This window comes from Ovis canadensis, chromosome 1 (assembly GCF_042477335.2).
Source record: "Ovis canadensis isolate MfBH-ARS-UI-01 breed Bighorn chromosome 1, ARS-UI_OviCan_v2, whole genome shotgun sequence".
Taxonomy (NCBI): domain Eukaryota; kingdom Metazoa; phylum Chordata; class Mammalia; order Artiodactyla; family Bovidae; genus Ovis; species Ovis canadensis.
The window spans coordinates 188283994-188311500 of NC_091245.1; the positions used below are offsets into that span (position 1 = coordinate 188283994).

Consider the following 27507-nt stretch of genomic DNA (forward strand, 5'->3'; position numbering starts at 1 on the left):
TTGTGAACATGATGGAATTGTCCATTTGAACAGATTTCTGAGTACATTCTAGAGGTCACGTGTGGACAGACTAACACAATGGTATGGAAATTTGAGTGCTAGGCCCCCCTACAGTCAATGGCTATCCAGTGTTGGAGCTTTATAAACCATGACACTAGGCTCCACCATGGGGCCGGCTTTCAATTTCAATATTAGCATACACTCACAAAGATTCACACATGAGGAGCTGGTAAAAGAGTGAATGGCTTAGTCACTGAAAGAAGAGAGTTGAGTGATTTCAAAAATGGATTGAGTGATTGGGAAAGTGGGTGGGAAGTGGTGTGTCAGAGGGGATAACAGTAAGGCATCCGACCATAAAACAGATAAAGAATCCAAGGCACAAAGAGAAAGGTATGCCAGGCTCCTCCAAGAACACCCGCCTCCCCTGCCTCTCCCACTAAGTCTATAGAGGTAAACTGTCTCGTTCACAGATGGTAGCAGATCTAAGACCATGGCAGGACTTTCAGTTTACTTGACAGAATGTAGAATCCTGCCCAGTCATTAGGAAAACAGACACTGCATCAGCTATGCTGCTCCCAAGAGCAAGACAGTCCTTTATAGGTTTACAACTCTCACGCCCCCCACATGTGTGTGTATTAGTCACTCAGATGTGCCCAACTCTTTGAGACCCCATGGACTGTAGCCCACCAGGCTCCTCTGTCCATGGGATTCTCCAGGCAGGAATACTGAAGTGGGTTGCCATTTCCTTCTCCACAACAGCCCCCATATCTTTCCACAAAAATCTGCCCTATCCTTTTACACATTATTTCTGGCTATTGAAAAAGTAGTTCTACAATTACTGTCCTTTAAAAAGTTGTTTTAAAGTTGGTAGAACTTCTGCTTCTATTCATGAAGCATTAACTGCTATTGGAATTGCCTTCCTGCTATAACTAACTCAAAAACCAGACAAAATATCCAAAAAGCTCTTTTCAGATACTAGATAACAGATTTCACAGGACTTTGGAAAACAAATGAGGTGAACCTACAATTGACTGACAGAAAATGAAATATAAACAAACATTATCCCAATGACTATAACTGACCCCAAGTTACTGCCTGAAGGAAGTTTGCAGGCCATGGCACAAGACAGGAAACTCAAAGAGAGCCTAGAAGTCTTGCTAAGGTAAGGAGAATAGACTGGAGTTAGGGACATCAAGGCAAACAAATTTGTGAGGCAGAGTAATAAAGAAGAGGGTGATACCAAGAAAGAGAGTGTTTTGGAAATCTGCTGGGGACCCTCTCGGTCTTTTTCTGAGTATTGATCTAGGCAAAAGTGAGAGGAAACTATCTGAAGTGAAAGAAATAACCACCCATAGACAGTAGCTGAACAATTCTTGGAGTTCACACATGGTTGAAAATGCTTTGTGTTCCCACCAACCAGAGTGGACAGATCTCATGATATACAGGATATTAGATAAAATTCTCAGAAAAAAATGGAGCGAATAAACCCTAGACTAGAAACTACTTTAGACCTTCCCTTATAATGTTTAAAAGTAAGTCTTAAAAAGGATCAAATTTATCTGCAAAAAACTTAACTGCAATCTAGAACAAAACCCAATGCTCATTAAAGGACTACAACAAGATCCAGCACTCAATAGCATAAAATTCAAAATGTCCACATCATCAGTAAAAAATTACCAGACATGCAAAGAAGCTAAAAAAAAAAAAAGACCTATATAGTACATTTTTAAAAGTTCAATAAAAACATACAGGAATAATAGAAATTATATAATTGGCACACAAGGACCTTAAAGCAACTATTATAAATATGCTCCATTGTCCTTAAATATCTTCTAAATTCTATGTATGTATGTATTATATCCACTGATTACTGTTTGATTCCCCTATTGTAATATAAATTCTTTAAAGGTCGGGATTTTTGTTTGTTTGTTTGTTTGTTCACCAGTGTATTCAGGAGCCTAGAATGGTGTCAGTCATATTGTTAGTACTTTTAAAAGATTTATTAAGTGAATGGATATTGGAAGCAGTGGAGTTTTAGAGGAAAAGGGAATGTGTAACCATGAAGTTCAGCATTTATGTATTCATCATCCCCTTATACATTAATATGGCCCTGGACACATTTATAGTTCAGCTTTATTGTTGGTAATGCAGATATCAACTGAACTGTCAATGAAAATATGAACCAAGGCAGTTGTTTTTGAAACAGATCTGGGCAAGAGTGTTTGGGAATGCCAGAGGAGGAGTTCAGCAATTTAAATGAGAATATCAGGTTTGACTACATAAACCTAAAAAAATTAAAGTCTAATTCTATTGTGAAAATTATGAGAGCTTTCCATGTTAACCTCCCTCTTGTTATTGCAGGGAATGAGTGGTTTTAATGATTAAAGAATGGTTCTATGCAGAGTCATCCAATAATGATCAGTTAGGCAAACTAAATTTGGGGAGGATATGCATCTTCCATTCTCTTCTGCAATTTCCATATTTTAGGTAACTGTCTTAGAGTACTGAGCGCTCTCTGTTTAGGCCCATCTCTATCATCTATTTTTTTGAATGTTGCATTTTAAGCCAGCTTTTTCGCTCTCCTCTTTCTGCCATTAGAGTGGTATCATCTGCATAACTGGGGTTGTTAATATTTCTTTCCATAATCTTGATTCCAGCCTGTGATTCCTTGAAAGAAAAGCTATGATAAACCTAGACAGCAGATTAAAAAGCAGAGACATCACTTTGCTAACAAAGGTCCATCTAGTCAAAACTATGGCTTTTCCAGTAGTCGTGTACAGATGTGAGAGCCAAATCATATAGAAGGCTGAGCACCAAACAATCGATGCTTTTGAATTGTGGTGTTGGAGAAAACTCTTGAGAGTCCCTTGGACTGCAAGGAGATCAAAGCAGTTAATTCTAAAAGAATTCAACTCTAAATATTCATTGGAAGGACTGATGCTGACTTGAAGCTTCAGTACTTTGGCAACCTGATGCAAAGAGATGACTCATTGGAAAAGACCCTAATGCTGGGAAAGATTGAGGGCAGGAGGAGTAGGGGACGACAGAGGATGAGATGGTTGGACGGCATCACCAACTCAATGGACAGGAGTTTTTGAGCAAACTGTGGGAAATAGTAAAGGACAGGGAAGCATGGCATGCTGCAATCCGTGGGGTCACAAAGACTCACACATGACTTAGCGACTCAACAAAAACAACGACCACCTATAGAAGCTTCCCATGTACATACTCACCTAAACCTTCCCTCTTTGATCTAATTCCATTAAATGTTATAGCACAGTGATTCTTGAGTATTTTCCTTTGTTGCTCTGGTGTGAAGTTGTATTTAAAATTATTCTTTAATTGATAGTTTTGAAACTCAGAAAAGTACATGGAAGAAAATAATAAGCATCCAAAATTACACATTAATACCTTGGTATTCATTCCAATCTACCTGTCTCATTCTAGTACCCCCTCGCCTGAGAAAATCACCCTACTGCTTTTCTACAGATAATACTTGCTTTATAAAAATGAATAATAGCTCAATTCTTTAAAAAGAATGAGTAAATTCCTATATACTATGATTTCCAAATCACATTGTTTAAAAAAAGGAAGATGCAACAAAATGTATATAGTATGCTGCTTTTTATGTAAGAAACGAGATGAAACTCATTTAGATCATTGGCTCATTTTCAAAAAGAAACAATGGAAAAAATAAAAGGATTACCAGCATTACCTATAAGAGAAGGAAAAGAACAACAAGGAGAAGACAGAGAGGCAAAATAGATCTCTCAATATTTATAGCTTTGACTCTGAAACCATATAAATAGTTTACTTAATTTAAAAACAAAATTACAAAAAGAAAATTGATGTCTAAACTTAGGAAACAAACTGAAACAAATTAACCTATCAACAAGTTGATGATATAACCACATAAAGAAGAGTTAATTTGAAAGTGTGAAGTTGCTCAGTCATGTCCAACTCTTTGTGACATCATGGACTGTAGCTGCCATGCTCCTCTGTCCCTGGAATTCTTCAGGCAAGAATACTGTAGTGGGTAGCCATTTCCTTCTGCAGGAGATCTTCCCAACCCAGGGATCGAACATAGGTATCTTGCGTTGCAGGCAGATTCTTTATCATCTGAGCCACCAGGGGAGCCCAGAATTAATTTAAAGAAGAGTATTTTGATTATACATCAAAGGATAAAAAATAACCACAAAGAAATCTTGAACAACATGAAGTGGGTACTGGATATTGTTCCTATTTTATAGAGATGGATATACATACATATACATATAGACACATCTATCTACTAGATAAAGCAAATAAGTAATTATGTTCATGTCACCGGGAACTAAGATTTTCAAAGTAACAGAAAAAAGATAAACATATAAAATAAGTAAAATCTTTCCATCTATTATTTAAATGGGAAATATAACTGTGGAATCAAAGTGTTCTTTTCCTAAAATATTCATATTTCCCAGTTTGTCAACCAAAGTTCAGAAATAAGTACAATCTGTAATAATATGCCCTCCAAGTACCCAGACTGCAATCTCTCAAAACACTTTCAGTAAAAAGGCATCAGTTTTCTTTAGTGAAATTGCCAGTTTAAATTACAGAATTGGAAATATCTGAGATGAAACTGGGATATTTTGCCATGCTAGAAAATAAAAAATTATCACACTACAGAGACTACAGAATCATGTCAAATGGATGCAGGAGTCAACAGGTTTCATGTCAATGACAAGATAATTTAAGTATCAAAAATAAAAATCCACTAGGTCTTTGGAAAAGAGAATTCCAGAAAAACATCTGCTTCATTGACTACACTAAAGCCTTTACTGTGTGGATCACAACAAACTGTGGAAAATTCTTAAAGTCATGGGAATACCAGCTCACCTTACCTGCCTTCTGAGAAATCTGTATGCAGGTCAAGAAGCAAGTTAGAATTGAACATGGAACAACAGACTGGTTCCAAATTGGGAAAGGAGTACGTCAAGGCTGTATATTGTCACCCTGTTTATTTAACTTATATGCAGAGTACATCATGCGAAAGGCAGGGCTGGATAAATCACAGGCTGGAATCAAGATTGCCAGGAGAATCACCAATAACCTCAGATATGCAAACAACATCACCCTTATTATAGAAAGCAAAGAGGAACTAAAGAGCCTCTTGATGACAGTGAAAGAGAAGAGTGAAAAAGCTGATTTAAAACTCAACATTCAAAAAAGTAAGATCATGATATCCGGTCCCATCATTTGACGACATATAGATGGGGAAACAATGGAAACCGTGACAGACTGTATTTTCTTGGGCTCCAAAATCACTGCGGATGGTGACTGCAGCCATGAAATTAACAGATGCTTGCTCCTTGGGAAAAAAAAGCTACAACAAACCTAGACAGTGTATAAAAAAGCACATACATTACTTTGCAACAAAGGTCTGTTTAGTCAAAGCTATGGTTTTTCCAATGTCAGAGCTGGACCATAAAGAAGGCTGAGAGCCAAAGAATTGATGCTTTCAAACTGTAGAGTTGGAGAAGACTATTGAGAGTCCTTTGGTCTGCAAGGAGATCAACCAGTCAGTCCTAAAGGAAATCAACCCTGAATATTCATTGGAAGGACGGATGCTGCAGCTCCAATACTTTGGCCACTTTTGGCTCTTTCAAAAGAGCCGACTCATTTGAAAAGACCCTGATGCTGGGAAAGATTGAAGGCAGGAGAAGGTGATGACAGAGGACGAGATGGTTGGATGGTATCACTGACTCAAATGGACATGAATTTGAGCAAGCTCTGGGAGATGGTGAAGGACAGGGGAGCCTGGTGTGCTGCAGTCCATGAGGTTGCAAAGAGTCAGACATGACTGAGCAACTTAACAGTAACAAAAAATAACTAATACAGTAAAACATATATGGCACATAGAAGGCACACAATAAATGATTATTGCATAAATGAATTCAGCATCATAGGTTTTAGTAAAATAATGTTGAAGGTGTGGTCGATGACATTGACTTGGTGGCTCCTCCATGAGGACAGATGGTTTAAATTTCTCTTTTTTTCAAATACCAGGAAAAGTTATCTTTTTCTGGAACATTTTAATGTCATGAATAGTATGTTTCTTTCTCTTTTGGCTGCCAGGATGCTTGGAATCAAATATGTGGTTCACTTACAGCAACTGTGCAGTGTTAGGCATTTCTGGCTCATTTTTATTATCCTATGACTAATTTCCTTTGGTCCAGATTTCATTACCTCTTCATTTTTCAACCCATTACATGCTTTATATTAAAAACAGGAGAAGGGACAACTGAAGTAACAGGGATGTTTCCACCCAATGTGAACAAATAGATACATTATTTGAACTATCTCAGCCTCAGATTACCCACTAAGAAGAGGTAAGTCAGAACCACATGCAAATTAATAAAAAATGTATCTATTCAAATCACCACCAAGAGCACTGTTGTTGTTTAGTCAATATGTGGTTTACTCCCTAAGTAGTGACCTACTCTTTTGCAAATCCATGAACTATAGCCCCGCCAGGCTCCTCTGTCCATGGGATTTCCCAAGCAAGAATACTGGAGTGGGTTGCCATTCCCTACTCCAGAGGATCTTCCTGAACCAGGAATCAAACCCGTGAACCTGCACTGGCAGATGGATCCTTTACCACTGAGCCTCCAGAGAAGCCCCAATAGTATTGTATTAGATATTCACTAACGTTCCTTCTGGCACTAACCTTCTGGCGCTAATATTGTCTGAAGTAGTACCTCCCTATTAACTATGTTAATGTAGGCAGCAGATACATGGATAATTATAAACAGCAGGGAATGCAAAATGCATTTTAGCTGTTTTTGATTGCACTGTATTGCATTCTGCTAGCAGATTTACAAACATGCTGAATATGGGTCACTTACATTAACAGTAAAATTCATTTCTAATTCCTGAACATACACTGCTCTTCATGAGGACAGGTACAAGCAGGGCAGAAGAGATTAAAGCTCTCCTAAAGATCACATGCCACACAGATCTACTACACAGAAGATGGCTCACTGTTGTAAATTCTAAGACAGCATGAACGTGAGATCAGGGTGGGAAAATATTCCATGTATGTGAACAGACGGTTGAGTCAGGGAAAGAAGGCTGGAGCTGGAAGCTATCTTAGATATAATAGAGTCTAATCTCTTCATTATATAGGCCAGAAAAGTGCTTTATGGAGGTTGGGAGGTTCAGGATCACCTTGTAAGTGTAGGAACAGAGCTCTGGTCTCCCAACTTCAGCACTTTTTCTATATTACTTTGAAAGTGAAAGTTGCTCATGTCTGACTCTGCGACCTCATGGACTATATAGTCAATGGAATTCTCTAGACCAGAATACTGGAGTGGGTAGCCTTTCCCTTCTCCAGGGGATCTTCCCAACCCAGGGATCGAACCCAGGTCTCCCACATTGCAGGTGGATTCTTTACCAACTGAGCCACAAGGGAAGCCCAAGAATACTGGAGTGGGTAGCCCATCCCTTCTCCAGTGGATCTTCCTGACCCAGGAATCGAACTGGGGTCTCCTGCATTGCAGGTGGATTCTTTACCAACTGAACTAAAGGACTTTAAAGGAAACTACGGTTAGCCTTTCATGTATATGGAACATCTGAGCAAAGGCCTGGACTTGGGGAAGGGAAGATGGAGAGTATGTGTGTATATGGGGAGTGCCAGATGGGAATGGTGACCAGAAGGAAGGCAAGTTTGATTTGAATACACAGAATGTGTGCAGGACCAGTGCAGGCAATTAGAGAGGCTGGGCCACAGGGAAAACAGCTCTAGGGCTGTAGACATTTGTGGAGGAAGTCTGAGAGAGAAAAGGAACAATGTGGAAGAGGAAAGACTATTCTCCTGGGACAGTATAAGTTTGGGAACGTGCACATTTTCTCCCCTAAAATGTAAAATGGACTGAATTAATCTGCTTCACAGATTTGCCTCATAAAAGAGGGTGAAATGATAAAAGTTCCCTTGTAAAGCCTTTGAAGTGCCTCCAAATAAGTTTTCCACGTACTTGCATGGTTTCTGAGTAATCATCCCTAGGACCCTGAAGCAGGGCCATGCAGGGAATCTTGATTCACCAGAGGGAAGAGCAAGGGGAGAAGAGACGGCTGCTTCAAACACATCCCTCTTAGGGGGCTTTAGAAGCAGAAGGGAATCACTGGATGTCCTGGGCAGAGGTGGGTGGTAGACAGGATGGGAGGAAGAAGAGTGGACTTGATTCACCACTGTAATGTGAAACTTAGAGGAAACAAAGCTTTTGGATTATGGGGCTCTGTATGAATTCTTGGACTACACCACCATTCTTTCCTAATCCCTGTGTTCTAAAGCCTCTCCTCTCCAGGGCTTCCCAGCTCATAGTCAGTGATTTTTCCACAATCTGGAGAACATTTTTGCTCAAGATTACAGAAGAACATACTCAACTTTTAAATTTAATATTAACTTGTAACTTTTCTTCTAGTAAACCTGATTTCTCCCTTTGCTTACAGTGTTTAAACATTTCTGGCTTCTTGGTAAAATTAAAATGAATCGACTGGCTATTGGAGTGGGTCCCCCATAGGATCTGAAGAACACTGCGGTAAGCACCAGGTTTGCTGTAAACAGTAGGTCAACTGAATGCAGGGCACAGCCCAGGGTCCCTGAGCCAATTCAGCCTCCATCTCAGTACATGGAGTTTGGCTTCATTTCACACATCCTTGGACTACTTGGTATAATGAGTGATATTGCAATGGGCAAAGCCAAGGCTGAATTTAAATCTCAGCTCCATCATTTTCTATCTATGGTGCCTTAAGTTAGTCACTTAACTTCAATTCTTCAGCTGCCTCCTCAGTGAAATGAGGTAATACTATCCATACCTCATAGGTTTTGTTGATGATTAAGTCACATGATATCCAAGATGTTCGTGCTGCTGCTGCTGCTGCTAAGTCACTTCAGTCATGTCCGACTCTGCGACCCCATAGATGGCAGCCCACCAGGCTCCGCATCCCTGGGATTCTCCAGGCAAGAATACTGAAATGGGTTGCCATTTCCTTCTCTGCAAGATGTTCGTAAACGTAACTAATATACTAGATTGTCAATAAGTACTGGCTTCTTTCATTTCCACAGTAGAGAAAGGGTCATCTATACAGAAGACTTGGGTCACATAATCAAGGTTATCAATCTTGTTATAAAGTTTCTAATGGAATCCCGAGTTCTTAATCATTGTTTCTTCTAACAGGAAGAGTAATGATCTTTGTATTTTATGTAAAATAAGATTTTGTAAGATGAAATTATAGATCCCTGATAGCACAGACCATGTTCAATAATTCAATAAATATTGATTGATCAACTATTGTGTCCTGGTCACTATGCTAAGAGCTAGGGATGCAACAGGGAACAAGACAATGAGGTTTTGCTCTAGCACCTAACACAGTGCCTGATACTTAGCAGGTGATCAGTACATATGTGCTGATGTGAACCCAGAGATGTTTAGAAAACTCTAAACTCTATAGGAGTACTATACTCCTGGGAACAACCCTCAGGACATCTAGATACTACTATAACTCAGCAGAAACAGGAGGTTTGATTCATACAGAAGGGCTGGAAAATCCCCCTGACTTCTGTGGGAGCATCTCCTGCTTTTGGAGACCTGCCCTGATGTGGTTTGCTGACTCTTTTTGAACTCTTGAGTATAAACTGGCACAACCACATGAACTGGGCTGTGAGTCACTAGTGTTTTATACATGGATCTTAGAGACCTGTTAATATTCCACACTATTGCCAGGGACTGGAGTTGGGAATTAAATTTAAAAAAAGCAACATACTAAAACGCTCACCAACTTCCCAGAGTTGCACTGTTACCTAGAAGCAGTTAGGTACTATTATGCAAATTATACATGCATGATTTCCATAAAAACCAGTCACAAATGTCAATTAGTGCTCATTAATATGCAATAAAATTCTCATTTGAAAACTACTAAGAGCCAAGAATGAATTCCACTTGGCTGCCCTCCTTTAATGAGAACTGCTGTGAAGTGCTCTATGCTATTTCTCATCAGCGAAACAGTGAGGTGTCATACAAATCAAGCTTCAGGCAACAGAAGGACCAGACAGAATGATCATTTGAAGGTTTCAGAGGCTGGTTTTGGATGGCTCAAGTTTTATGCTGCTATAGCTGAAACCTCAGCCCTTTTGGGTATCCAGAACATAAGCTGTGTGAATTCATTAATCTACCTTTCAAATAGAGCCATGGTAATACTGAACACTCCTTCAAAAGAAGTTTGTGAAGGTGCCACACAGCTGTGAAAACAGTGAAGTTCAGTCTATTGAGAAACCAATGTCCAACTCCTCAAAAGAAGCAGAGGTCCAAGGCTCTTGGAATTAACGGGACTCATCCCTGAAAAGTCTTTTTGTTAGAATTTCTGTGAGTGAACTTACATGCTGTGGGCTTCCCTGGTGGCTTCCCTGGTGGCTTCCCTGGTTAAAAAAAAAAAAAAAAATCTGTCTGCAATGCAGGAGACTTGGGTTCAATCCCTGGGTAGGGAAGATCCCCTAGAAAAGGGAAAGGCTACCCACTCCAGCATTCTTGTCTGGAGAATTCCAGGGACAGAGGAGTCTGGCAGGCTATAGTTCATGGGGTCACAAAGAGTCTGACAAGACTAAGCAACTAACACTTTCACTTTTCACTTTATATGCTGTGTCTCTAAATTCCACTTTAATCTGGACACTGGATTTCTTGGAAATGTTGTTCAGTGTTGTTGTGCAACCCAAGACACCATGTGAGAGTGATACAGGCTCTCTGTGGATAAAAAGATGGAAAATACAAGCTATTAACAGCAGACTGTTCATTCTGCTGCTGCTGCTGCTGCTAAGTCGCTTCAGTTGTGTCCGACTCTGTGCGACCCCATAGACGGCTGCCCACAGGCTCCCCCGTCCCTGGCATTCTCCAGGCAAGAACACTGGAGTGGGTTGCCATTTCCTTCTCCAATGCAGGAAAGTGAAAAGTGAAAGTGAAGTTGCTCAGTCGTGTCCGACTCTTCACAACCCCATGGACTGCAGCCTACCAGGCTCCTCCGCCATGGGATTTCCCAGGCAAGAGTACTGGAGTGGGGTGCCATTGCCTTCTCCATTCTGCAGACACTTCCTTATCAAAATGTCCTAAATTTGGCTTGGAAGCATGGGGTACAGAATAGACTTTTCTAAGAACAGTTTAACTCAGTGGTTATCAAACTTTAGTGCACATCAGAATCACCTAGAAAATGCCTTTAAAAACACTGATTGCAGGCCCTTACCACCAGAGTTTCTGATTCAGTAGGGCCTGAGAAGCTGCATTTCTAGTGAGTTCCCAGGCGACACTGCACCTGTTGATCTGGCATTCATACCATGAGAACCTGAGCTTGAATTTGAATTATACACTAAAAATTAATCTCAGAGACATACTACTGAGAAATCAGACACCTAGAATAGTACTCAATTTATTCATTCTTCAAACCATAATTCTTAAATAGTTCTTTGGACGTGAAATACTGATGAAAACTATTGACCCTCTTCTGAAAAACATGTACAAATATGTAATATTTTACATATAAAATCAGAAGGGGGAATCACAGCCCACGTCAACCTCTCCTACAAAACCCATTCATGTCCAGTGAGGAGGCTCATTTCAAACCACAACTCAGGTGAAGCTAGGGATAAAACTTTTTTTTAATTAAGGTTTTTATTTATATTGTTCTCATAAATCAAATACTTGTGGCTACCCACAAGTAAAGCATGATGCATTAAAAGGATGAAGGCTATGAAAAACTGTCACCAATTAAAACATTTTAATAATCCTTTTTAATATGTCTATTCTTTATCTAGTACAATAATCTGTCTTTTAGTTGGAGTATTCTATTTATTCTTATGATAATTACTGACATAAATGAGTTAAAATTTATTATGTCACTATTTGTTTTATTTTCCAATCTGTCCTATGTTCTTTTTTTTGGTATTTTAAATTATTTTGCAATTGTATTTTAACCCATTTTCCTGTTAGCTTTTAAACAGCTCTCTTGAGGTATTGTTGTTGTTGTTTAGTCACTAAGTCTTGTCTGATTCTTTTGCAGCCCCATGGACTGTAGCCTGCCAGGCTCTTCTGTCTATGAGATTTCCCAGGCAAGAATACTGGAGTGAGCTGTCATTTCCTTCTCCATTATTCAGGTATAAATTACATTAAACTGCAAATATTTAAAGTGTCAATTTGATAAATTTTGACATATCCATACACCTGTGAAACCATTCTTGATTCAAAAGAAAAAACAAGGAGTGATAATCCTTCAACTTTGTTCCTTTTTTGAAAGTTGTTTTGGCTATTCTAGACAGTGCACATTTTCCAGGGAATTTTAAAATGAGATTATCATTTCTATATGACAGTCATCTGGGATTCTGATTGGGATTATATTGAATCTATAGATCAATTAGGAGAGAATTAACATCTTAATAATAATGTTCTAATCCATTGTCTTTCAGTTCACTTGCTATTTAAAAAATGCCATAGATTAAAAGTGGTTTATAAACAACAGAAATTTATTTCTCACAGTTCTGGAAGCTGGAAGTTCAAGATCATGGTGCTAGCATGACTGTGTTCTGGTAAGAGCCCTCTTCCAGTCTGCAGATAGCTGACTTCTTGTTATATCCTAACATGATGGAAAGAGAGCTATTCAGCTCTCGGGCCTCTCCTTATAAAGGCACTAACCATATTCATGAAGGTTTCCCCACCCTTCTGACCTAATCATCTCCCAAAGGCCCTGTCTCCAACTATCATCACACTGGGGACTAGATATCAACTATTAATTTTGGGGAGGACAGAAACATTCAATCCATAGCACCTGTGAACAAGATATAGCTCTGTCTATTTAGGTTTTCTTAAATTTCTCTCAATAAGGTTTTGTCACACATTGAGGTGGGCCAACTGCTAATCTCTTCCAGAGACACTCTCACAGATATACTTCCAAAATAATGGGCGATACAGTAGACACATAAAATTAACCATCAGTGTTTTTCAGGTCCTTCCACTTTGGTGGACCCAACACTCCCATTTTAATCTCCCCAGCATAGTAAGATTGCACCAGCTCTGATGAGTTTAGCTTTTTAGCATTACTTTCTGTTTGGCTTTTTTTTAATCCTTGGTCTGTGCTACTTGGGCTCCTCTGGTAGCTAAGACATAAAAACTTGGCCTGCCAATGCAGGAAATGTGCGTTCAGTCCCTGGGTTGGGAAGGTCCCCTGGAGAAGGAAATGGCAACCCATTTCAGTATTCTTGCCTGGAGAATCCCATGGACAGAGGAGCCTGGCAGGCTACAGTCCATGGGGTAGCAAAAAAGTCGGTCATGACTTAGAGACCAAACAACAACAACTGTGCTACTCATACACTGGTAAGTGACTTGTAAGGAAAATGGCTCCAATTTATTGCACTAATTTCTCTGAGTCTCTTTTCTTTCCATGATCATTACCTCTATGTCCCAGCTCATTTAGTATCCTTGAATTCCCCCTTTTTTCCCTCCCCAGCTCTATCAGGCTGCAGAAAGTTCTGCTCAGCTTCTTTGACTCTCAGTAGCTTCTTTTTGCTTGGGTTCTTAGCTTTTCCTCACATGCTACTTAACAAATGGCAAATGTCTCAAAGGAAAATGCAACCCAGAATGTGGGGCACTCAATGAATTTCTCTTCTTTCTGAGGTTTTAGATCTCAAGCACTGGCATTAGTAGGTCTTTTATGCCTTTAAACAGATTACGGAAATCTGGATTTTCTAGGTGTCCCCTATGGGAGCAACAATCTACTACCAGATGGTTCATTATGGCTAGAAGCAGATGCTTAACGTATTATAATATGTTTCACCTTAATTTTTTTTACTGAGGAGACAAAACTGTTTAAAGATAATCTTTATAGACTCAAATCACAGTGAAAACAGTATAAAATATAACTATCCTACTATTAACTATGAGACCAATTAAGATACATTATAGAATCCCTAAGTTATGAGACAAACCTATTATAGTGACTGACTATAACTAGCCAATTATTAACTATCATTTTTACTCCATCAGTACATATCTGAAAAGTTGATGAAAAAGTATGTATTAATACAAAGAATGATGCTTATTCTTCAGGTTTATACACGTCCAGATGAAAGTTAAAATTTCTTCTTAGAAATTAACTGTAATAACTTCTATTCTGGTTTTCTTTTCTTTCTTTAGTTTTCAATCTAGGACATAAAAATTCATTTCAAAGCTACCAAGCAAAAATTGCAGCATGTATTATAGAAGCCAACAGTAAAATGCCTGTCACAGGACTTTATAATTTTGAAGTCATCTAGGATGACTTAGCTAATGTTTGCATTCTGAACATAGAATCACAGTTGGGTTTCTAAAACAAATTAGAGGATCACAGATCTCCATAGCATGTCCAAGAGCTCATAGGCCCACACAGCAGCCTGCAGCTGAGGATTTAAAAACCCCATATACTTCTTGCTACTTTGGCAGTTCATTGCTTACATTTCCCTTGTTCATACTCACTGGCTTCCCTTAATGCTTCTCTGATATTTTCTCTAGCCCTGGTGTGGTGAGAAATCCTGCTCCTCTCCAGTCTTGAGAGCTAGACTGAATTTTTACATGCAAACAAGAGCAAAACTAAAAATGAAAACCAAGTAGTCCTGGGAAGCTCACTACTCATACAGGCTAAGTAAAATCACTTGTTTAAAAATGTTTACATCTGTTGAGTGGCACTGATCCTTAAGTTCTAAGACCCCTACCTTCTCAACTAATTATCCTCATGTCAAGTAATCAGTTGTAGTTGATTGACTATATACTCATAAAAATCCCCAAATCCCTCAAAATAGAGGGAGAAGACTGGGATGTAATCAAAGAATTTTTCTCAATCCAACTATTTAGGAAAGGACATAAAAACATAGCAGATTTGGCATTGTGAGAAAGCACTGTAACGACCTTTTCTCTCTGAAAGCGCCTCCCTCCCCACTGATTGGGCTGCTTCTGCCACAGATGAAGACCATGGATAATTCCTCAGCATGGAATAAATGAACAAGGGGAACTGTAAACAGTCTGGCCAACCAGAAGCGATAGACACACAATGCAACCAAGACACAGCAGACCCTGCTCCCCACCGAGCTGATATAATCCACACTTGGCAAGGATGAGTTCTCACTGCAGGGCTCTCCTGCCTACATACACAGGCTCCCCTGAAGAAATGCAGCGGGAGAGTGGAGAGCAAGACAAAAGGAGGGAGGGAAACGGCTGCTGGAGGGGAGACCCACAGTGAGCAGGAAAATTGCGTGTGTTCCCTTTGACCCAGAAATGCCAATCTGGGAGATCTTCCTATGGAAATAAAAACCAAAGTGTAAGAATAAATGTCGAATATTTATTGTAGCATAATTTGTTTTTTTTTTTAAAGAAAAAACACTGGAGGATAACCTAGAATATCTATCAATACAAAAATAATGGGAAAAATTATGTCTGCAAAGGAATAAATAGTTATTAAAAATTGGATTAACTATATGTATGTACCTATAGTAATGTACTTAATATAATAAACAAAATGGAACAGAGTAACTGGTATTATATGATCCTATTTACATATGAAATAGAAAAGAACTCTACCTAGGTTTGAATGTAGAAAAGGACAGAAGAAATTATTTTTTTCAGGAAGACGGAGGGGAGAGTACGTGGAGATTAGTAATGTCTTCTCTATTTACTGTTATTTACTAGACTTGTTTTAATGAGTATTACTTTTATAATTTAAAAATGCAATAAATTTAAAATATAAAAAGAATTTATTGAGACTATTATTTACAAGTAATGCCAGTGGATGGTATAGTTCTCCAGCATTTGCTTTAAATTGATCCTGGTACACAGAGGTAGGCAGCAACTTCTGTTCCTGGAGAGAGGCCTCACCACGTGTTCCTTAGAAGCAGCCGATTAAAGCGCAGACTTGACAGTGACTCTGGAAAAGGCCAGTGGTTGTGAAGTGAAAACTACATCCACCTCTCCAGAAGCTCAGCGGCAGAGGTTCCCAAAAGGGGGCTCGAGTCAGTAAGCTGAATGATAGTAGAACAGTGTTTTCTCTGGGAAAATCCCACTACTCCAGTTACTGACAGCTTTTGTTGACTCCAGTCTCATATTTCAGAGATGTGATGTATAAGGATGGCCTGGCAGCTTCAGGAATAAATATTAAACTCTGGGAAAGATGCTGCTGTCCAGTTGTTAAGTGCTCTGTGTTAGCACCTTGGTGGACCACTGGAAGCCAATTATGGGGCTTTCAGTTGTCGCCCAGAGAACGGCATTAAGGCTTTGGAGGTGTGACATTTGGCTTAGTGTTGGCAATTTGGCTTCATGCTGATAAAAGCTTCCAGATCCTTGGCAGGGGTGGGGGTGGGGCAGCAAGAAATATATGATATTCAACAATGAACAAAAAATATGCAGAAGTTAGCAGCCTGAAAGTGACTATACACTCCACTGGCATTACTTGTAAATAATAGTCTCAATAAATTCTTTTTATATTTTAAATTTATTGCATTTTTAAAATATAAAAGTAATACACACTCATTATAACAAGTCTAGTAAATAACAGTAAATAGAGAAAACATTACTAATCTCCACCTACTCTCCCTTCCATCTTCCTGACAAAATCACTTCTGTGATTTTCATTCATTTTCCAACATCTTTTTTTCTATTCTGGTAAAATCCTGCTGTCCTCCATGTATGTCTTTTCTTCTTTCTCCCTACTGAGCCCCTTGAAAGATTATTTTACTTAATGTTTTGCTGAGTATCACAGAAATCCATGCTTATAATAGCAATGATAGGAAATACAGATAAGTTAGAAAAAGAGAAAAATAATCATTCATAATCCCACTGCTGCTAATATTTTAGAATGCTTTCTTCTTTATACTTACTTTTTAAAGTAGGTCTGCATTTGTATATCTTTACAAATATCTCACGTATATAACTAATATTATACATGAATATGAGAGAATGTGATGGAAGTGTGAAGGGGTTTGGACATTACTGCTGGGATCTGCATGCATGGTTGCGGTGTAGCTATGTGTTCTGGCGTGTCAAGCCTGTATTAATATTCCTCAGACTGACAGCAGCCTCATGTCTCAGCCCTTCTTTTCTCTTCACAACTGACTTTGGCAGTCAGCAATATTTGCACATAAAGATTCCCGTGGGTGGTTACTTGATCTTCTTTCATCCCAGTCTTTCACCTGCAGATAATCGGGTACCTAGGACCCCAGCCAGTCACTACTCTCTTCCCTTTCCTGTCTCCTGCCGTCATCTTTCCTGTTCCCCCTTTACTCCAATCTCCAAACAACATCCAAAAGCAGGCCAGGGAACAACATACAATCACTGAAATGTCCATTACGAAAAGGCACTCAATTAAGCATGAACCCTCTTCACCTGTTCGGAGGAAATATATAGCAAACATGGCCCTTGGGAGATTTCACTTCATGCAGAAAACTAAGAATGTCTTAAATATTGAAGGATATTGTTAGTCTGAAGTCTTGTTATTTCCCTAGTTAAGACTTTCGCTTTTGCCTCCTCTCTCAGGGTCTTCCCAGTTACCCTGGGAAAACCAGGGAGCTGACAGTGCTGATTGAGGGGCTGACATTCCAGCATAGGCAGAAGGCAATGGGAAGGCCCAGTGCATTCTCTTCTGGTTGTTTCCACCACCGCAAGAGAAAAGTTCCAAACAGCAAGACCCTGGGCAGAATCATGAAGTTTCTCTATGGGGTCCTCCATGCCTTTTTCTGTCCTCACACCAAGAAATCGCTTCTCCCCATCAGAATTCCAGAGCTCTGCAGCTAATCTACACATAGGCAAAGTTCTTCACTGCTGCGCTGAGGACTGACTTCCCCAGGACCATCACTTCTACTTATCTCTTCCTTATCACAAACATCATAAAGTGGAGACAATGAAGAGGTTTCACACCCCTTCTTGCCTCCCTATTTTTATTATACATTAAAGTAAACATCCTGAGGCACTTCTGAATAGGAATCTGAAGGGAACACACGTGGTAGGTGGCTAAACAGTCCTGTCTATGGGTTGTCAATCTGCATGGCCTCAATCCTCTGTTACCAGTTGCCTCTCTAGTCACTGCCCAGTAGCCGGGTCAAAACAAGTCTGAATTCTGTAGCGATGGTCTGCCTGTCTCATCACTTGGTCCTCTGTTGCCTGGCAACCCAGCCTGAAGTATACAGACTCAGATTTAGGTTCATGTGATAAAGGGGTACTTAGATCCTCCCAAATGCACCCCCACTGAGCCAAAGTGGCCACGAAAGAGAATGTATGCTGCCATCAGAGGATGTAGCATACAGCCTATGAATTCAGTTTGACTCGGAGTATTTGTGTGATGGATGAGACCTGTTTCTGGTTAGTCCCAGGAGTATACTGAATGAATCTGACCTCCTTCTGTTTACATCCTTTAGAGCAGATTGTACAAAGGCTCTAGACTGGATTGGACACAGCAGAATATTCTGAAAGTGCCTTGGACATAAACAGACCTCAAGGCCTTGCTTGGGCTAGAGGCACCGCTCAAGAATTGCTCAAAATCTGACCTAATCAAAAGTTACATGATTCCCTTCAACAAACAGACTAAAGTCCATGCTCCTGTGTCCTTTACAAGTTGGCCTTTCGCTCTCCTGCTTTATCTCTTCCTGCAAACCTGCTCTAACCCTCCCTGACACCCCCTCTTCACCTTACTCAGGCCACACCAGCACTACAGCCCTGACTCGAATGTCTGCTCAAGTTACTCTGCCTGGAAATGCCCTTCCACACCACAGCTGCCAGTCAGAGAGCCATAACTCCTTCAGAACATGACTCAAAAAGCACTTCTTTCTTGGAGAAGAAAATAACAATTTCTCCTGAGATAGCTAGTTCTCTCCCCCAACCTGGAAACACTGGCTACCCTCCACTCCTTCTCCCATATTTTCATAGCAGGTGTGACAACTTAATTATAGCACTCGGCATAGCTATCTTATACATGCCTTGTCTACATCGGTGTCAAAGGAACTGTGTCCTTTAAAGGCTTATTCCTTTATTCTTCTATTTGGGATGAATGCATTCCATCTTAAATAATCCCTCCTCATGCTGACAAGCTCTTTTCCACCATCCCCTCTCGGCTCACACCCTCAGGGGTACTCCATTAACAGACTCTGCTTTTTCCAAGTCACTGCTGTCAGCCTGTCTCCTGATCCAAATACTGTTAATGCCCATTTTTCTGTATGCTCATTCTCCCGCATCCCTAGAAAGCAAGACACTCTGCAAGATGGGTTCAGTATTACCAATGTTCTCTGGCTGTATCATCTATCTCTGTCTGAGTAGCTCATGATTATGACAAGAGTCTCTGAAAAACACCTTGAGAAGCCTAGATGAAAACCAATGCCCCATGGAAACACATAAATATTTTATCAGGCTCTGAACAAGACTCTTACTCTTAAATATTTAAACCTCTTGAGAGCAGAATGCTCAGTGGCTGATTAGAGTCAATTTGTACTGGGATGGGGAGCTGAGAAGAGGAGGGAAATACAAGGAGCAATGGCGGCAGCATTCTACAGTCTCTTTTAGGGACTGAGAAACACTGAAAGTATGCTTGAGGGCTCCCCAATTTGCCTGGACCCTCATTTTTCAAGTGTTCTCCCTCTGCAGTGGGAGAGAGATCAGCACCCAGTGGGGCTGTCTGGAGAAGGCGCTTGCTGGGGTACAGGCAGGCTGCCATACTGGGCACAGCCACCATAATCTTGCCATATTTCTCTCAGCACTGGTGGCATGAAGATTTTCACATAAAGTACATCGGACTTAAAGTGAGGCAGACTCTATAAAATGTTCATGGCAGCTGTGTTCAAAATAGCCCCAAAGTGGAAACAACCCAAGTATCCATGAATAAGAGAATGGGTAAATAAAAAGTAGATATTCATACAGTTGAATACCATCTTGGAATAAAAAGAAATGAACAATTAATACACAACCACAAGGATGAATCTCAAGACACTGTGCTGAGAAAAAATAAGGCAGACATAAAAGTACATACTGTGTGAATGCATTTATATGATGTCCAGGAACCAGAAACTATGATAAGAGAAATTATAACAAAGGTTGCTTCTGGGGGTGGGGGGGCGGGTAACTAGAAAGGGGCATGAGGGAAATTTCTAGAACTGAAATTTTTTATATCTTGTTTGGGATGAGGGTTTGTCAAAACTAGCCCAGTTTCTAACATAGGATTCAACTTCAAAGCACTGTGGGGATAAGAGTGGCTACTTATCTCCAGGATCATCATTTACCTATAAAATATTGATTAACCTGAATCACTTACAAGGACTTCTAGTATTTTACCAAGGGTTGTGCCACCCTTATGGGAGGCAATGCCTTATCTGTGTCATTTAATTATCTAATTAATTCAATAATTATTTATTTATTAAGCTTACAATATGCCGTGAATAAGACAAAAAATTTCTTGTCCTTACGAAGCTTACATTTGAGGTACAGAATATAGAGCTGATTAATAAAGAAAGAGACATACTATTCAATGCCAGATAATAGTAAATGTAGTGAAGAAAACTAAATTAGGGTCAGAGGACAGGGAGTGACAAAGTGTGGTTTTGGATTAGGTGGTCAAGGAAGACCTGATGGAGGAGGTCACATTTGAAAAGAGCCCTGAATGAACTGAGGAAAGAAGCAGTGTAAATATTTGAGGGAAGAGTGTTCAGGCAGAAAAGAGCAAGGAAGACAGTAAAGTGAGGGGAAAGATATAAGGTCAAAGAGGCCAGATCCACTAGGGCTTTGATAAGCCCCGGTAGAGAGTTGGATTTTATTAAAAGTGTGAGGGATCTTATTTCACTGGAGAATGTTAAGCAGGGGAGTGATATCATCCAACTTATGCTTCCCTGGTGGCTCAGATGGTAAAAAATCTGCCTGCAGTAAGCGAGACCTGGGTTCAATCCCTGGGTTGGGAAGATCCCCTGGTGGAGGGCATGGCAACCCACTCCAGTATTCTTGCCTGGAGAATCCCAAGGACAGAGGAGCCTGGCAGGCTACAATCCATGGGGTCGCAAAGAGTCAGGCACAACTGAGCGATTAAACACACACATGTTTTAAGAATGGGAAAAAGGAAGCAATGAAGAGATATGCCTAGGATTCTTAAGGAAAAGTCGGAAGAATAAGATCCTTTCCTCTCCTACTCAAAATGTTAATATCCTTCACACATCTATTTCTTGACCACCTTTCAATTTAAGTTCTGTATGTCTGAAGTTTTTCACAATGAAATGTTGGAAGAGAAAAAAAAAAGAAGTAGAGACTTGAATCCCTTATCAAGCAGAACTCATCGGTATTAAATGAGAATGTTATGGTTTTCAATGCCTTTCTGCAAAATAAAGGCTCTGATTTTTAACGAAACATGGAACATTCTTTTCAACTTTCAAATCCAACTTCTGGGCCCAAGTCAGTCCATGGTCCATTGTCTCTGTGGGAAGGCAGAGCCCCACTGCTCCTTTCTTCTCTCCCCCCCTGCCCCCACTTACTCTCTAAAAACCTACAAGAGAGTAGAAAGAAATGCAAATTTGGGAGGAGGGACTTTTCAGAGTTCTATACTCCCCCAACCCCATCTGGAAATGCCCTTATGGTCAAACAACAAAAAAGGAAATATTAAAACTCTGAGCAGGAAACAAACTGTTAAGCACCTACTGTCCACCTGAGAGAATCTCTCTCCTTCTGTCTGTATCACTCTGCCACTATTTGAGAGTCTTTTAGGCTGGAAGTCTAGGCTGGAAGTTGCTTCACCCTGCCCACCCCGAGTCTTCCCTGGGCCACAATTCTGCTTTCACTAGACTTGGAAGTTCTCTATCCCGAGGCCACCATAACTCGACGTCTGCCAGGCTCAACCCTAGACTTTACTGGGGAACAGGGAGAAGCTAAAAGCTGGAGTGAGAAAACAGGAAATACAGGGAGCACTCTAGAGACAGTGATGGCCCTGAAGTGGAATTAGGTTGGCAAATTTGGGACCAGAGAGCCACCACTCGCCTCCCAAGAGATCTCTAACTCAAGCAAAGCCTGCCAAGGCATTTTATTCTCCAGACTCGAACTGCCTTGCATTGTATACTACCACATCCTCAGCCATTTATCTCCATATCCATTTGCTCCAACTGCAGCAAAGGAAGAAGCTACTTACTGTTTTACAAGCCTGCCTGCTACCCAGCCTGCAGGGAGGCCTTCTGTGCTGCATTTAGCCATTGGTAGAGAAAAATTAGTTTTCCTTTGCAGGCCTAGCTGCCTCATACAATTACATCACAAATTTTCCAGCTTTTAATCCACACTTCACGTAGGTATGGAATAATTTGATATTACCCTCCATACCCTGGTTAAAGGACTACACCAGGAAAAGATGTTTCATTATAGGCTAGGACATAATTTGCCTATTATTCATGCACACACGTACCTACGAAACCAACAAAGGGAAGAGTTAGAGCATGCCATGACGTCTCTCCCCACAGATTCCTATTCTAAAATGATAACAACTAAAATCAATTTTAAAGAAAAACTTCAAAAGTTCATATTCCGCAGCGCCGCAAGTACACCAAGATATCCACCATTCAAACACCGATCTAACAAGTGGCCTCTAGTTTCAGATAAAGTTACAAGGATGCTGCAGCTCCCGGGCGACTTTCTGCCCGAAACAAGGCAGTTCGACAGAAAGCAGAGCAATAAAACGTTCTGTATTCAGGACCTCACAACCCTCGTGAGGGAGTCCACCCTACCCGCCACCTGGCACCCTTAGGGTGCATTCCCCCCCACAGGCAGGTCTGGGGACAAGCCCCGTGAAGAGCCTCTGGGGGGGTCCACATGCCGTTCTCGGATCCCTCCGTTTCAGGAGGCTATCGTCTGTTTAAGAAAACGGAACAGCCGCAGCCCCTCTTCCCGACAAATACCAGTACGCTTCTCTCCTCAGCAAACTGCCACGGGCATCCCTGGTCAGGGACCCCGGGCTCGTCTCCAGTTTCTAAGATAGTTTCTCCACCGTTTCCAAAGAAGCGGCCCAGATTCTGCAAAGGAGAGAACGCCCTTCCCCCCTTTCCACTTTTTACTTCAGAATTTAAGGGTCTGACGTTCTGTGGATATATCTTGCCCACAGAGCGCTCCTACAAACTCCCGCCTACGGGATCCTCCAGGGCGCGCTGCTCACCTCACCAGGTCCTGGACCGCCGAGGAGCGCCAGGCCCGCGGCTGGCGGCAGAAAGCCGGCGGTGCCCCGGTCTCTCGCCGGTTCGCGGGGCCGGAAGGGACGGGGAGGGGCGGGAGCAGCACCGCAGGGCGCCGCGCCCATCACCGCGCTGGGAGCCGGGAGGCGGGCGCGGAGGCGGCGGGACGGCGGCGCCCGGCTCTGCCGTCTGCGCGGGACGTCGGGTGCCTCAGGGGCCGCCCGGGCCGGGCTCTGGCGGGGCCGCGCCTCCCGCCCCTCCCCTGGCACCGCCCCGCGCGCTGCGCCGGACCCCGCGCTCGGCCGCTCCGGGCCGTGCGGACCCGCGCCCCGCGCTTCCTTCGCCTGAACGGGGCTGTCCCGGGGGGTCTCGGCAGCGGAGCAGGAAGAAAGACGCTCAGGCTCCAGTTCCCAAGAGCGGGCATTAGGTCTGAGATTTTACCCGGGACTTTCCCCGGATCTCTCATTCTCTACAGCCAGACCCTTTCCTGTGGAACATGCAGAAAGTGAGCGGGACCAATTTGATAAATTTGTTTTACCTCAGAATTTCTCCTCTCTTTTATATACAGCCCCTGTATATTCTGCAAGATAGTGGGATTTTTCTCCCAGCCTGGTTCCCACTTTCAGTTGCAGTGTTCTCTTTCTCAAATCGGTGCATCCGCAAGCCCTCAGCTGCCAGGCACAGAAGGTTTAACATCTTCTACCAAGGCCTGCCCTATTTCCCTCAAAAATGTGTGTAGAATCTTCTTTCTCTGCATTCCCATATTGCTGCTCTTGTTAAACTTGATTACCTTGGCCCGAATCATTTTAAGTTTCCTAACTGGTGGTCTTGTCTCCTGCCTCTTCCTACTCCCAAAACAGAACTAAGAATGTTGCTTTCCTGAAAAAATAAACAAACCTCCGCGGCCGCCCCCCTCCCCAACCCTGGCTCACCGTAACCCCCTCTGCAAGTGGAATACAGTCTAAACTACTTTCACAGTTGGAAACCAGTTTACCATTCTAACCTTCTGTCTGCTCAACACCTGTGTTCCAGTTATACTGTGTTGGGCCAATTGCCGTTCTTTGAATATATCCTGTTTAATGCCCCTGTGTGATTTGCTCACTCTGTTCTTTTATTCTGGATTTCTCTTCATCCCCATCTTTACCTGTTGAATTGTTACCAAACCTTCAAGAGCCTACTGAGATGCCTTCTCCTTTAACAATGTTCTTCCAGAAATTCCCAGTCAGATCTGAGATCAATTAACTTCTCTTTCCCAACACTTTGTGCTTCACAACACTTACTAAGTTGGTCTGTATGTTACAGCTGGCTGTGTCCTCTTGGCTCCCCACTGTCATAGGTGCAAGGCAGAAGATGTTTCTGACTCAACTTCAATCCCATGGCAATTGGCAACATGCGTTTTAAAATGAACAACCATTCTTTGGTTGTATATAAACTTTGCTTATTGAAAAAATTCAAATACATAAAAGTATAAGGAAGGAAATAAACCCCAAACACACTGAAATAACCACTGTTAATGTTTTGATGATCATATTTTCATGTATTTATTTATGCACATGTCCATCCATCATTTATCCACAAGTGGAATCATTTCATGTATGTTATGTTTAGGATACCCCCCTTTTTAGTCTTCTCTTTTCTTACCTGACTCTTCCCTCACTATTCCCCCTCTCAACTATTTAAAAAAGTTAAGCATGCTAATATAACCATATATATGTATATTGTACAAAGTGAGGAATCATAGTGTAAACCTTTCTCTGCTTCTTGCTTTCCTCATTAAACAATGTCATAAAAATCCTTCCAGTTTAACTGGTATAGTACTGATTCATTCTTTTATTTTAGAGGCTGCATAATGTTCCACAGTATGGATGTACCAAAATTAACTCAAGTTTCCCTATTTATCACATTCAAATTCTTAAAAAAAAAATTGCCACTGGCACCAGTGTTTCAATAAATATCCTTTATGTGTATCCAAATGCCCTGATAATTTAATTTCTGAGGGACTGATTTCCAGGTATGAGATTGGTCTATTTAAAATGTTAATAGATTGCTTTCTAAAAGGCCATAAATAATTTACTTTGCTTATTTTTAGCCATTCTGCTAAGTGATAATTTGTTGTTCCTTTAATTTTTATTTCACTGTCTACTAGTGAAGCTGCTCGTTTTCTGTTTCCCCTTTTGGATATCCTGTTCTATGAATTGTTTATTCATATACTTTTAGTTCATTTTACTTTTTGAGTTATGGGTCTTTTTCTTTTCAAAGTGTAAGAATTTCCGTATGTTACCCTGCTTAGCTTCTGAGATCAGATGAGATTGGGAGCATTCAGGGCAGTAGACATATTATAGATAGTAACTATATATGTATGTCACAGGTTAACATGTCATGTGTTTTGCAAGTACTTTTCCCAATTATTCATTTACTCTTTATTTGTTTAGAATTTAAAAACCAACTACAACTTATTCCAGTTTGTGGCAAGTTAATATCACATGCCTTAATTTCACAAGCCAACATAGCACTTAGAAAACTAAAATAGACTTTAAAAGTTTCAAACTTCTTAGGGAAATCAATCTTCTATTCCAGTATTTTAAAAATTTGACATACCATCCTACTCTCTTATCCTTATCCCAAATTACCCTAGTCACAAATATACTTCTGTTTATAGTACAGTATAAATTTCTATGTATTATTATCTGGCAGAGTCACATGAAATAGACCATTTTGATTCTTTAATATTCTGGTTAACAAAATGTTAACCCATTTAGTGGTTATCACTTATTTATTTTTCCCCAAACCCACTTATTTGGGAAAAGGCCTCCCATGCAATTCTAAAGATCTGCCAGGCTAGGAACCCCTCTTTTGACCGTAATAGTGGGCATGACCCACACTAGAACAGATAGACTCTATGCTCTGGGAATTTGAATCCTTAATTTTAGACTGACACTGTCTTAAAATGATTATCCTTAATCCAAGCCACTAAAATCTTCATCTCTGCCTTATTTCTTTTTATTGTATATATCTTTGTTTAGAATTTAAAAACTAAAATTTATTATCTTGGTGGGTGCCCTGGGCATTGTAATTAACATCCAAACCTAAAATAACCTAATTTGGAGTAATACCAACTTAATTTCAATAGCGTACAAAGCTTTGTTCCAGTGTAACTCCATCCCCTCCTCCCTCTTTTGTGATATTTTCATGCAAATATTATTTGTATCCTTCTTGCACTATAAGCTCATCAACTCACTTTTATAATTAATTACTTTTTCATGCAGTTTATTTTAAAACCAATTAGGAGAAGAGTTACAAACAAGAAATAAATTTATAGTGTCTTTTGTATTTATCTGCATAGTATGTTTACCAGTGTTCTTTATTTCTCAATGTGGATTTGAGCTACTGTCTAGCTTCCCTGGTGGCTCAGACAGTAAAGAATCCACCTGCAGTACAGGAGACACAGGTTTGAGCCCTGAGTTGGGAAGATCTCCTGGAGGAGGGAATGGCTACCCGCTCCCGTATTTTTACCTGGAGAATTCTATGGAAAGAGGAGTCTGGCAGGCTACAGTCCATGGGGTCACAAAGAGTTGGACACAACTGAGTGACTAACACACTAGTGCCCTCTTATTTCAGCCTGAAGGACTTCCCTTAGCATGTATTGTGGGCAGGTCTGCTAGCCAGAAAAATCTTTCAGTTTTTGTTTCCTTGTAATGGTTGAATTTCTTCCTCATTTATATCCAATTCTGGATATAGAATTTTTGGTTGACAGGTTTTTCCTTTTAGTTCAGTTCAGTTCAGTCACTCATTCGTGTCCGACTCTTTGCGACCCCATGAATCACAGCACGCCAGGCCTCCCTATCCATCACCAACTCCCAGAGCTCACTCAGACTCACGTCCATCGAGTCAGTGATGCCATCCAGCCATCTCATCCTCTGTCGTCCCCTTCTCCTCCTGCCCCCAATCCCTCCCAGCATCAGAGTCTTTTCCAATGAGTCAACTCTTCGCATGAGGTGTCCAAAGTACTGGAGCTTCAGCTTTAGCATCATTCCTTCCAAAGAAATCCCAGGGTTGATCTCCTTCAGAATGGACTGGTTGGATCTCCTTGCAGTCCAAGGGACTCTCAAGAGTCTTCTCCAACACCACAGTTCAAAAGCATCAATTCTTCAGCTGAATGTATTATCCTACTTTCTTCTGGCTTCCATAGTTTCTGAGGAAAGTCAGTTACTAATTTTACTGATGATCCCTTGGATGTGAATAGCTGTATTTCTCTTTCTGCTTTAAAGGTTCTATCTTTGGTTTTCTAAAGTTTG

The 27507-nt window shown here is 40.8% G+C and overlaps 1 protein-coding gene across 2 annotated transcripts in view; it reads right to left on the reverse strand.

Annotated features, from left to right (window-relative positions):
- Window positions 1–23470, reverse strand: part of GPR156 (G protein-coupled receptor 156) — a 111761-nt gene extending 88291 nt beyond the window's left edge. The window contains exon 1 of one of the 2 annotated variants that reach the window (XM_069554738.1): window positions 23197–23470. The gene's annotated coding sequence lies outside the window, so the exon portion shown is untranslated. The remainder of the gene's footprint in view (window positions 1–23196) is intronic. The other variant, XM_069554741.1, reaches the window with a different exon arrangement.
- Window positions 23471–27507: the final 4037 nt, after the last annotated feature.